This window comes from Hyperoodon ampullatus (genome assembly GCF_949752795.1).
Source record: "Hyperoodon ampullatus genome assembly, chromosome: 3".
In the NCBI taxonomy this organism is placed as follows: domain Eukaryota; kingdom Metazoa; phylum Chordata; class Mammalia; order Artiodactyla; family Ziphiidae; genus Hyperoodon; species Hyperoodon ampullatus.
The window spans coordinates 133,193,367-133,204,731 of record NC_136916.1 but is presented as its reverse complement, the minus strand read 5'-3'; positions in this window follow the sequence as shown (position 1 = coordinate 133,204,731).

Sequence of the window (11,365 nt, the reverse complement as noted above, 5' to 3'; positions counted from 1 at the left end):
AATCCTCTCTATGATTAATTACTTATTTCAGTAGTATTTTGTTTACTGTCTCTCTTTTCCTGCTCAAGTGTTAGTTCCATGAGGGCAAATGCCATGCCTGTTTCATTCAATGCAGTATCTTAATTTCCTAGTGCAAGGAAAGTCATCATTCTTTGATGGATAAATGAATGAATGAATGAATGAATGAATGAATGAATATGAATGAATGCCTAGTCTTGGAGACATCCACTTCAGTAAAGGTCAGATTAAGGAAACAGATGTCAATGGAAGGTTTGTGGATCCATTTAACCAAATGTCACTGTGCTGACTCAGCAGAGGGCCCTGAAATGGAGGTATGTATGATAATGTGAAAGTGTAGCAACACATCTTGGTACAGTTAGGGATTTCTTTAGCTTTCCCTCATCGGGAGATGTTCCCCTGGCATTTGTAGACTCCTCTTCCCTAGTAAGGTAAACTTGCTGTCCTAAAGCACCCCAGAATGAAATAGTTTCTGTGAGCTGCTTTATTTTATAATCTGACATCAGAGTGGAAGGGGAGAGTATGCTTTTTAAACTCCTTATAATGCAGTTCTATTGGAAGTAGCTGTTTAGACACATCCAAACAATAAGCTGCTGAGCAATGATAAGAGAGATGGTAGAGTTATAGAAACGTGTTATGGTGTTCTACCTAGAAATATTGTGCAATATGAATATCAATTCATTCCTTAAGATTTAACTAAAATGTACATAATCCTCTATGACTTTTGCTTCATAATTTAATTCACTAAGGTTTTTGATGTTTGCATGTAGCCATTTGATTCAGTGATATTGAGGTAGAAATATTTTGATGTAGTCTAAAAAGTAACCCTAAACGTGTATCTATTTTACTTATGAATAATATATGAGTCAGATTTATCCTGTCTTCGAACTCCACTTCATCTCTAGCCTATACTTCCTGGGATAGGGATTAGGGATGAGGTAAAATCAGGGATGGGTTAGTATCAAGGCTGGGAGAGGGATGGTGTGGAAATATGGTTCCAAATGGGTGACATACTACATGGAAAAAGCAGTCATAGTCTCACTATACCTGCCAGTTTCAGAAAGGGCCACACATCTTTCTAAGTTGGGAGGCTGCTCATTTCCTGAGAATTCACTTGCATCATCTGTATCGTAATATCTTGGATTTATTTCTGAAATGACAATTGTCATTATCATTTGCTTTTAATCAGTAAATAGATGTGTTCATTTAATTATTGAACTCCTCCTATCTTTTCATTTGAAAAATCTATAGGATGAGCACGTTTAAGTTGACTTCTTGATTTTATAACCCTATTTCAGTGGGTATTTACTATCCACTGGGCAAGGTGGAGCTGGGAATAGGAAGAGAATATTTTGTAGCACAATACGATTTCATATTCTCCAGTTTTCACAGAAAACACTCAGTTAAATTTCTAATAGTTTTCTTAGTAGTCCATTATTTATAGGTTTCTTACTAGTTATTAAGCTCTTTCAAAATGGAGGTTGGGGAACAGGTGATGACCCTTAGAGTCTCACTTGATCAATTCCAGTAGACTTTAAAAATCTGTGCTGGTTTTCTGACTTCAAAATTAAAGCTAATTCATACAGAATAACATATTCTATATTTAAGTAATACAGAAATAAAATTTTAAGAAAATTCTCCATGATCAAGTCTGAGGTTAGGGATGGAGTATAAGCCAGGGTCAAGGCAGATTCATTGCAAAATGTAGAAGCATAAACTTCAAGCCCTGGGAGGGCATTAGTAATATGTAGATTTAGTCATTTGCTTTTATAAAATTTGTAAAAGTAAAATATTTTAACCTCAGTTAATGAAGGTTGCTTTCTCTTCACTCCTACCTCCTCTGTTTTTTCTCATGTTAAAAATGGGGTTGTCACAGGCCTTTTGGAGAACAGGCTACAGAAGAGTTGAGTTGGGGATCCATTATGTTTAGGTCAGAGAGGTATATTTACATTGTTTGCAGTTATAGCAATGTAGAGCTATTCAGCTAGCTGATTTGGTGTAGAAATTACTTCCAGGCCCACTCTTACCATCCACTGCTTTGAGCCACCAACATTATGACACAAAAGTGTAAGGCCAGAGTTTGCATGGTAACAGGAGAATGAACTATAGCTCCTACCGCTGAAAGGACATGGGTGGTGGAGGAGAAACACGGTTTGAAATATATGGAGCCAGAAGCCAGCCTGTAGAAAATTCTTCCATCATCAGGCATGCAAGATTGAAAGTGAATCATTCAGTTTTCATCAATGCCTCATCAAAACACAAGTTCTTTGCTGCCAGCAATATACTTGATAATGTATTTGATACATTTAGAACTGTTTTGGAAATCTCTCAAAGGGAAATTTTTATCAGAATTACTGTATTTTTGTAGGACACACACATGTAGCGGTACAACAAACTTTGCAGTACTGTATATCTTTGTGAAGTTACATGTTTTCTGCATCCCAATTACATGGGTATATTGGGAAAATATTTACATTTCTAACTTATTTAAAATGAAATACTGATATCAACAACAATTACATTGTTGTAATGTATCATTATAACAAGTTTCATTCATGAGTTATTAACTTCTGTTCATTCAAAGAGCATTTACGATTGTTCACTACACAAAGAAACCTTGAGATGCCCTGAAATCCTACAGCTCATATATGAAAGAAACTTGGTAGAAGTTTTCCAGTATTTAACAACAATCCTAAGAATGTATGTGTATTTCCAGTAACAAATTGTGATGCTAAACTATCAGTAAATATCAGCAACTTTTCTAAACTATCAAAAATTAAAAACAAAGTTAGATCAATGATGCTGGAAGAAAGAATTATTTTTCTATTCTCTCTAAGGACTGATATTAGTCATTGGCATATGAAGGGATGATCAAGAAGTATATGGTCAAAAAACATAGGAAAGGGTTCTGTAGAGGTCTGCTAGGTAGTTAATAAAAAATTGTTATTTTTCTCTTTTTTTGATATTTGTGCTTTTTCAGATTTATAGTTTGCTGTATGTTTTTAACACATTCTAAATAAATACTTATTTTCATAATAAACTTATTCTTTTTCCTTCAAATATAAGACCTAGGCCCCATAATACCTGAATCCAACACTGGTAGGGAATATCACTTTTATGTTTTTGAAAAGACAGTGATTTTACTTGTCAACAAGGTGGTTTGACCTCAAATGGCTGCATCAAAGTGTTGGGTCCAAATGCCCCGCTTGGAATCAAGCCCATCCCAGGGTGGGGCTGAAGCACTGCTGGCTCCTGCCTCACATGCACAAACTATGCCTTTGACGTTATATCCAAGTGAGGTTATACCTGTAGTTACCAGGACATGCCAAACTGAAAGTAGAAGTTTTTCATCACACATTTCTGCTTGTGACCTACTGTCAGACCACATGCCCTGGGGTGCACTTTGATATTAAAAAAAGAATTATCTTATGCCTAGTATAATTATAGTGCTTTGAATTTTTTTTCCTCTTAAAGACATTGATTTGTTAAATGTAAGACATTTAAAATAGGCCACGGTTTCTGTGACTTTGCCTTGACCTTGAGAAGGTTCTGCCACGCCTCTGGTCCTGGCTCTTGGGCTATGAAAGCTGTGCTGGACTTTTTTTTTTCCCTTGGTGTCTGGCACATAGTAAGCCTTCAAATATTTTTTGTTTCCCTTCTTTCTTTATTGTTTTTCTTGGGGTACTGTTTTTTGGTTGTTTTTTTTTTTTTCTTGTCTGTCAGGTATGAGGAAATTTTTGAGAAAAGAAAACATACCTAACACATTCCAATTGTATTACCAAATGACTGCCTTTATTAAGCTGTCTAGGGTGACAGAGTGCAGATCTATGACAGCATAGCACCTAGGAACTGTCTCTACAACTGGCATAATTTTTCATTGTTTCGCACAGGACTGCAAGTAAACTAATCAACTATGACAAACCACAGTGAAGCATATTTATCTAGATGAAGACCTGCGTTTAACTGAAAGATGATGTGCTTGAACTCTAGTCCTTATCTAGTCCTTACAGAACAATAGCAATTAATAATAATAATAATAACACACAGTTGTAAACTCTTTTTTGGCATATAGGGCCCTTCTACGTTCATCGCCTCATGAAATCCTTTTAAGAACTTTGGAAGGTAGGTAAGAACTTTATCCAAATTTTTGAGAGAATAGTGCTGCGTGGGAGATTAAGTGACTGTCCCAGTATATCTTGGCCAATGAGCGGAGATACAGGACTGTATTACTTCTGTGACTCTTGAATTTCTTATGGCATTTAGATTAATGGTATTCAAGGATAGTGACCTGCCTTGTTGACAGCCTCCTCTCTCCTTAAACTCCACTAAGATGGAAACCATTGTGGGAAAAACTTGGATGTTTAACAAAATGCTATCACATCAGGAAGTCTCTGGTGGCCTCTGGGAATAAAAATAGAAGGAAACGACAGAAAAGCCAGAAAGGAGGTGAAAGCACTGAAGCAAGAAAGAGCTTGGCATTTGGAAGAAAATAAAGTAGGAGGGTGGTGAGCCACTGGGAACTAGGTAGGAATGAGTTACCCATGGCCTCCCAAGAGATTGTATCTGTTTACTAAACACTTATATAGCATTTCATATGTGCCAGACACTATTTTAATCCTCACGTCAGTTCTGTTAGGTAGAGCTTTTTATTAATCACATTTTTCAGATGGCAAAGCCAAGGCACATGGAGGTGAGGCAGCTTGCTGATTGAACTCAGGCGTCTGGCTCCTGAGTCTGCTACCCTATGGAAGGGTGATGGAGTCAGTTTATTATGGAGCATCCAAGTGGGATGTCTCGGATCAGTTGGATGTAAAGCCTGAAGCATAGGCTTGAGGTTGGGATTGAAGATGCAGATGTACCTGTTGCGTAGGCTGCAACTGATGATTTTTCATCACTTTTTTGGGTCTGTTTTACACCAGCAGATGTAAGGATGATGTTGTTTTTGTTTATGCTCTCAATTAAGATAAACTTCTCTATGTGTTGCAGTAGTTGGCTTTAAAGCCTCCTGGTTTTCCATGGATTTGCTTGTGACCAGATGTACTGAAATCACAATACCCTTTCACTTATTTGTTCTATTAATTTTTTTAAATTAAAATACTACTACTGTTTAGATAGTACTAAATACTATAATAATAAGAATAAAGTAGTATTAAAATACTACAATGACTAATTACCATTAAAAAAGCATATATAAAATAAAGCAAAATGCACATATATTATTTAAAAATGATACAATTAACAACCTAACAAATCCGTATATAATATCAAAATTTCTTTATCTAGTCCTGGTTTTATTCATTTTTGAAGAGAATCCTCCTCTCATCTTGTCTTGGATTTTAATAGTCCTATAAAAAGGGTTTACAGGTATATTCCTAATGTCAGTGTACCAAAACTTCATTACTAAACTAGTTTTAAAATTCTTGCCTTAACTCATTGGCAAAAAATACCAAACTTTATTACAAATTAAAAGGAAAACATTAGTTTGCTCTTGCTAAGGCTCCTTTTGGTTTAGCACTGTACTAGAGCAGCATGAATGGTAATGAACAAGAGGTAGTGTCAGCTCTGGAAGGGTTTACAGTCCAGGGAAGCATTGGCCATGTAAACAACTCACCATAAGACAGTATGTACAGGGCTCTAAGGGGCACAGACAAAATACACTGGAAGCAATGACCAGAGGAAATGACCAGAGAAGAAAACACATGTGGTCTATCCCTATATTAACCAGTGGGAAACTCCATACTGATGCCCAATTCTTAATTTGCATAAAATAACACTGCAGTAGTTAATACAGTCACTTAGAATGATTATACCTGAACTCTGCTGTGTCTTAAATTCACTCCTGGGACTTCCCTGGTGGCGCAGTGGTTAAGAATCTGCCTGCCAATGCAGGGCACATGAGTTCGAGCCCTGGTCCAGGAAGATCCCACATGCCGCGGAGCAACTAAGCCCGTGCACCACAACTACTGAGCCTATGCTCTAGAACCCATGCACCACAACTACTGAGCCCGCGTACTACAATACTGAAGCCTGCGTGCCTAGAGCCTGTGCTCCACAACAAGAGAAGCCACTGCAATGGAAGCCCTCACACCGTAATGAAGAGTAGCCCCCGCTCACCACAACTAGAGAAAGCCCACGTGCAGCCATAAATGAATGAATGAATGAATGAATGAATGAAGTCACTCCTAAGTTTATAAAGCAAATATACCTGGAGTTTAAGGATTTGAATGAGATATGATGAAATTTCACCACTGTGCTAATGTGTTTTTCCATTTGCCATCCTAGTTATCTGAGTTCTTTATTTATATTGCTTCTTTCATTTCAACATTTTTTCCTTTGTATCTTCTGTTGTAGTTAAGTCCTTGTCCTTGAGATCTAAATAAGTCGTTTCATGTCATCCAGCTATAATTAGGCCTTGAGTCAGACTCCTGTTTGGAAAGCAATAACCAAATAAATGGCTCACTCTTCTCACTCTTCCCATATTCAGTATGTTTTTATTTGATTGTGTGACACGTGCAGAAATGCATGGAATTATATAAACTATTAATTGCTTCCCACGAAGAAAATAAAAAGCAGGTACTACTGCATCAGGTAGAATTATAAAATCCACTTATGGGGACAGAGACTATTTCTTTGCCTGAGATTATTTAGGGGGTTAACTTTTTGTATTAAAATGGAATTATATGCTTAAATTGTTTACGCTTTTGTCAGCACGGAGTCTTGATTATGAATGCATTCAAGCATTATGAATTTTGTGCTGGCTATTTTCCCAACTTTCCTAACACATGTGAAAATGGGATGTTTGCTGGTAATAATAATTTCAGATATTTTCTATGTTTGTCCACCAAATAACAGACTGAATTAACTTGCTAACTTGAATATTGAGGCAAAAATCCTAGATTTGTAATGCCTCTTCCTGTTTAAAATTATCCCCAATATGTCCTACATTGAAATGCTTTGTCCTTTTCCATTTCCGTTCTAGTCTCCTTGTCTCTTTTAAAAATGTAGCCCCTCCATCTCCCACAACTTAGTTTAGGGAATAAGCCTCTGTTCTCATATTTAAATTTTTTTCACTATTTTTTCAGAGAGCGGGGATGCATGTTCCAGTTCGATTTTCTCCTGTATTGTTCCTAGCTTCACTTAGTTGTTGTTGTTACTGTTTAAGCTCTTTCCCTAAGATCATTAGTCCTGCCCATGGATTAAGGACCAGTCTTCCTTTCCTCATCCCAGTTCTCTTACTATCCAGGTGCTATGCTCACAAAATCAGTTCATGCTTAAGTGTAAGCTGGAGATAAGATCGATGACCTTTGAGTTATGTGTAGCTCTCAGTTAATTAGGACTTTTTTCTGAAGTAATGAAAATCCTAATTTAAACAAGCTTAGGCAAAAAACCCCAAAAAGGAATCATTGGCTCACATACCTAAAAAGAGTAGAGGTGGAAATTTTGGCATGGCAGGATCCGGAGTTGCAAGTAATGCAGTCAACTTCCTCCATGAGGTGTGCCCTGGAAAATATAGCTAATACCTTGCAAATCTGATCCCAGTAGTAGACTTTTTCTTTTCTGATATTCCATTGCAGACTCTCAGATCAGGTCTTGATTGGACCAATTCAGAACACTTGCCTTCCCTGAGCCAATGATTGTCACCAGAGAGACATGAAATATGCTAACTGGGCAAGCCTGGGTTGTGTGTCCATTCTTGGAACCTGGCAATGGGGGTCAACCCTATCAGAAACACAAGGATTTAGGTGGGGAGAAGTGGTACCCAAATGAAAATCAGGGTGCTCGTACAGAAGAGGGAATGGATGCTGGCCGCACAAACACACAGGTATCCATTATGAACTCCTTCCCAGGCAGAATGTGATCCTTTCAGAGCTCTGGTTTCTGTAGTTGGATTTTGAACCCGACCCACCTCTGTCAAGAGTACTGTAGAATATGGTGTTTTCATTTAACACTATTAACAAATCATAACTGTAGAGTAACAGAACCAATGATTTAGATTTCCCTGTTTGTACAGATTTGTCAGGAAATGAATATCTGCTATTTCTTTACCTCTGTGGTTACTAATAATAGTTTGGGGCAGTAAGAAAAGTGTTTAGTAGAATAGGTGATAGGACTCCATTGCGGATCCCATATTCCTGAGCCCTGATATCCGTGTGCACCCTTTGGTCTCAGAATTTTGCTTCACTCCAGGGCATGCCTGATACTGTCCTGGCTCATCTCTGTCTGTGGAGGCATGCTGGGCACCTCACAGGTTGGATTCTGCCAGTGTGACCATCACAAAATTTGTCACCTGATGTATGTCACATGACTTACTAGCTGTGTGGCTTTGCCTGGGACCCGTAACCTTGCTGACATTCATTTAAGGTCCTACTAAATTCCTACTTCATAGCATGATCATAAGGGTCTTTTGAGTTAATGTAAAAGCGGAGTGGCCTGGCACATAGACAGTTGTCAGTAAGTGGAGGTTATCCCTGGAAACACATCCTCAGGGGCCCAGCTTCCTGCTGGGACCTCTGACTCTGCTCTTTTAGAATTTCCCTCTTTAATTTCTTCATTGCTTCTCCTTCACCTGTTCACATCTGGTGAATTTCTTTTCTTTTCTCTTCTTTTCTTGTGGAAAGAACACATCATGAGATTTAACTCTCTTAACAAAATTTTAGCTATATACTATATCATTGGCTATAGGTGAATTCTTCACGAGTTTATTATAACTTCTATTGCATTTATTGAGTGTTCACTATATGCCTGAGCATCGTAGATTGTTAATTATTTGAGCCTCACAACAAGACTATAGGTAGTTATTTATTGTTTTCATTTGACAGATAGGGAAACTGAGACTTTGAGAGGTTGTGCCGAAGAGGGGGGCAACATCACAAAGCTGTGGTGACAGTCCTGGAACTCAGGTCAGAATCAATCTGACACCCTTGTTCTCACCCAATGAGTGGTTCAGAAATTTCATCATGTGTGAGACTCCCCTGCAGCATATTCAAAGTGCACATTTCTGAAGCTCACCCTCAAAGGTTCTGAAGTGATGGCTCTGGAGTAGGTCAGAGAAATATGCATTTATAACAAGATCTCCAGGTGATTCTCTCACCTGGAGATGGTCCACAAACCACAAGTTTACAGGTGGACTTCAGATGACTGAAATCCCTTCCTGTGGTTTCTTACTTCTCCTAGCTTCTCTAGTGGAAGGAGGGAGCTACAATGCTGCCTGAAGGTTTGGGCATCTGCCCTTCTGCCAGGCACACGGTTGCCCTCTCCTGGCTTCCTGCTTTTTCAAACAATTCCTTAACCCTTTGAATGCCCAAGCTACTCTGATCCCCTTTGAGACACTAGCACTTGAATTTATGTTGAGTGTGCATGTATTCGCCCTGTTCATATGAGTATCTGGTGTGCACTATGCATATAACAGGAGCTCAATGTTTATTACTTTTCTACTGCATAAATTTCCATTTAGTCCTCTTCAATTTGTATGTTCCATTTCCCTCAAGGAGGTTGTAAGATGCTTAAGAAAAGAGACTGACTGGTCTTCCGTTGTCTCTGTATTACCCAAGATCTCTTCATACACACTCAGCAAAGAATGCTGACTCATTCAAATATAATAGAAGATGTGTAATACATGTTTATTGAATTAATCAACCATTCAAAGGTGTTGGTTACAACTGTTCTTTCATAGGTGATGAGATTTTCATGACAAAATCTTTTGAATATTTACATTTGGTTTTCCACCTTAAACATTCAGAGGGAAGGAAAAAAAAAACCCCATTTTAGCTTTAGAGGTAAAATATTTAACTACTCAGCATTCTTTGTTTTGCATAAAGAAATGTTTAACCAGGATTCCTCGGGTTCCAGTCAGATGACCAAACTTTTAAAAACAAATGTGTGCACACAAATATGCAGGCAGCATTTACCTCAAAACGCAACTGCTTGTCAATTATGTCTCTACTTCTATTTCTTCATAGGAGCTCAGGCTTTTTCTAAAGCTTGGATCTACTAGAATAAATGGTTTGTCATTTGGCATCGAAGTCCTCATCAGAGACAATTGTTGAGATCCCCAAAGTCCAGTAATAGCACCAGGAGTTAGAAATGAAATTATAGGGTAAAATGCCTAATGTATAGGATGGTGACTATAGTTGAAAACATTGTATTATATAATTGAAATTATTAAAATTTGCTAAGAGAGTAGAACTTAAATGTTCTCACTAAAAAAAAGTGAATATGTGAGGTGATGGATGTGTTAATCTGGGGGGACTTCTTTCGCAATGTATATATATATCAAATCATCATGGTACACTTTAAATATCTTACAATTCTGTTTGTCGATTATACCCTAATAAGCTGAAAATAACTAACTAAATAAAAATAAGAAAAAAATGCCTGTTTTCAAGGAAACTACAATCTAACTGGAGTGACAATAAGTGTGCATAATAGACAGTTGATAGTAAAACACTGTTGTCTCTGTTAGGGATTTTCAGAATATTAAAAATTATTTCATTCAAACCTCTCACTTTTCAGATAAAGGGTTTGGAAGAAGAGATGCAGTGATGTGGCAAGGTCATAGAGAATGTTAAGTACATAGCCTGAACCAGAGCACTGATCCCTTTTCTCCTGTTTATGAGCCCTTTCCAAATCACAATAAAAGCTAAACTTCTCGGAAAAAAAAAAGAAAAAGCGTACATCTTACCAGAGTATTAGCAATATGATGGAGTTGGCCAGGAACACAAGACTTCTCAGATCAAAAAATGATTAATTATATCAAAGTGAATATCATGAAATTGCAGCCAGGGAGCTAATTAACATGAAGATGAGTGTATGAGGCATATAATTTCAACTGGGGAAGCAGAAGACAGGGTCTAGAGCAGTGCTGGCCAGTAAAAATATGTTGTGAGCCACAAATGCAAGCCACATGTGTAATTAAAAATTTCTGTTACCCATCATAAAAGTAAGAAGAAACAATTTTAATAACGTTTTTATTTAACCCAGTATCTCTAAAATGTTATCATTTCAATATGTAATTCATATGAAAGATAATATATTTTATATTTGCTTTTGTGTATTAAGTCTTTGAAATCTATTGTGTGTTTGTGTTATTTATTTATTTATTTATTTTTGGCCATGCAGAGTGGCAGCTTGTGGGATCTTAGTTCTCCAGCCAGGGATTGAGCCCAGGCCCATGGCAGTGAAAGCACAGAGTCCTAACCACTGGACCACCAGAGAACTCCCCTATTGTGTGTTTTATACTGACAGCACATCTCAAATGTTTAATAGCTACAGTTGGCTAGTGGCTTCTGTATTGGACAATGCAGGCCTTGAGGATTCTCATTGATGAGAAGGATTGGGAGAGTAGCAT